A 2,224-nucleotide genomic window follows, 5' to 3' on the forward strand; every position below is an offset into this window, starting at 1 on the left:
CTAGATAATTGGGGAAATTCTCCTGAAAATTGATCTTGCGGCAACAGGCAGATTTCAAAGCCTCTTCCTAGGCTTTCCTTCTTGGGGAATGCTCATGATGGGTAACACAGGGATGACCAGAGAGTCCCAGGATCCCAGCCCTGCAGGGTATCCCAGGAGCAGGGATCATCATTGTGTTCACAATATTCAGCTCTAACTGGTGCAGAGAGCTGTGATCCTACAAACCACTGCCATTTTTAATGTTTGCTCCCACAAGAGCCAGAAATACCTGAGCAGGCAGAGCTCTTGAACAGTTTGGGCTTGGATTAGAGACTTCTAAAGTTCCTTCCCTTCTGTGATTCTGTTTTATGACACAGTCACGATTCAAGGCATTGCACAGGGATTAGTGACAAGCAGACCCCCACTCTGTAGATGTCTGGTCCAGAAGGGATTTATTTCAAACCCAGGGCAGATAATACTTAAGTGTCTCTGCATACTCACCTCCTGTTTGCCCCAAAACAATCTCAGCCCATGCAGACAGACATGGACAAGGCAGATGTGCACACCTCAAGCGCTCCCCACCCAGGTTACCCACAGCCCAAACAGTGCTGCCACCGTTACCATCCATCACAGCTGCTGAAAACGCCTCAGATACTTCTGCTGGCTGAAGGTTCTCTTGCTCCCCAAGACCCAGGAGGACTCTGGTACAGTTCAGAGAGCCAGGGCTGGAGCACCAGAGCTGCTGGAAAAGAAAGGGACTTTGTTTGATTGCTTTTTCTTCTCCTTTGGCAAATATTTCAGTGCAGATGCTGAAAACCTTTCAATTCACTAAAATTTGCCCATGTATGCTATTTCTTCCAAAGTCAGTCCCTTTTTTGGGGGTCTCTCCACAGGGCTGATGAGCCACATTCTGTGTGTGTCCAGTCCTGTTCTGGGGTAGAAGAATTAATTTCGGCACCCTCCTCAAAGGGCTGACAAAATACCTTGGTGCTGGTCACTCGTGAGCATGACAAGGAGCTGGAAGGGGCCAGCTGGCAGGACATTAATGGCAGCTTGTTTGTACTCTGAGCAAGCTGTCCTGGCCCTCAAGCTCTTCTTTTCCTTTGGGCAAGTCCTGCAGGGCAGTAGTGCCCACCTACCTCCCATTAGTGCCAGCCCCTTGGAGATCCTGCTCAGGTCACCCTCCGTGTGCCACCCAAACAGCTGAGCCACACCTGTGAAGGCTGAGGGCAGTGCCAAGGAGCATTCCAGCAGGGAAGGTGGGTTTATGCTTCCCCTGAGACTGAATCACGAAATCATTTAGGTTGGAAAAGACCTTTGAGGTCATTGAGTCCAAGCTATGCCTGACCCCCACCTTGTCACCCAGCCCAGAGCACTGAGTGCCGCATCCACTTGTTCCTTGTGATACAAGGGGCTTAGATTTTAGGGGTTAAGTGCTGTGGGTACTGCTAGTACTGCAAAACTTTCCACGTGCTTGCTAAACAATGTACTGCTTGCTGAACATTTGCTATACCAGCCAGGCAAAGGGGAAGCATGTATGGGAGGATAAGGATTGGATGCCAGACCATTGATAAGAAGAAGAAACCATGACCCGAATTCCTGCTTTTGGACCTTGGAACTGGCTCGAACCAGCTTTGGGGTTTGGGCTTGGACCAGGACCTCAGAGAGCATGCACAAGGAAGCAAGGTGAAAAGTTCAGGTCTGAGGTAGATTGTTTACTTCATCAGAGGATGACTTTACTTCATCCCAGAGACCCCGGCCCACAACCAATAGGCGTAATAGGATGCCAAGTTAATTATAATACAGAGCGGAGACAGACGATGAATATGTACAGGCCTATTGTGTAACCTGGTGCACGTGCAATTTGTAACCAGATTTATTTCAGGCTGAGTACCGCAGTTGGCACGTGTGGTTTTTGGGGGTTACTCCCCACGCGTCCGGCGCCGCAATAAACGTACCTACTTTACAACTTTTGAGCTGTAGAGTCTTACCCGCATATCACTTGGATACCTCCAGGGTTGGGGACTCCAAAGCTCCCTTGGCAGCCCCTTGCAATGTTTAGTCACCCTTTCTGTGGAGAAATTCCTCCTAATGTCCAACCTTCCCTGGCACACCTTGAGCCCATTTTCCTGAGCACGCTAAAGCTGCAGAGGGTTCTGAGCTCTGACTGGACAGGGCTGGCTGCAGCAGGACCTATCCCCATCGCAGCTGGTTGAGCTTGTGTGATCTGCAGGGTTGAAGGGAC

General features: G+C 50.0%; 1 long non-coding RNA gene across 1 annotated transcript in view; it reads right to left on the bottom strand.

The window, feature by feature from the left end:
- The window catches only part of LOC108447017, a 7,955-nt gene extending 7,467 nt beyond the window's left edge, over nt 1–488 (bottom strand). The window contains exon 1 of the long non-coding RNA XR_001862375.1: nt 477–488. This is a non-coding gene — a long non-coding RNA (uncharacterized LOC108447017). The remainder of the gene's footprint in view (nt 1–476) is intronic.
- Between the last annotated feature and the right edge of the window lie 1,736 nt (nt 489–2,224).

The sequence above is a fragment of the Corvus brachyrhynchos genome, unplaced genomic scaffold (assembly GCF_000691975.1).
Source record: "Corvus brachyrhynchos isolate BGI_N302 unplaced genomic scaffold, ASM69197v1 scaffold555, whole genome shotgun sequence".
NCBI classification, from domain to species: Eukaryota; Metazoa; Chordata; class Aves; order Passeriformes; family Corvidae; genus Corvus; species Corvus brachyrhynchos.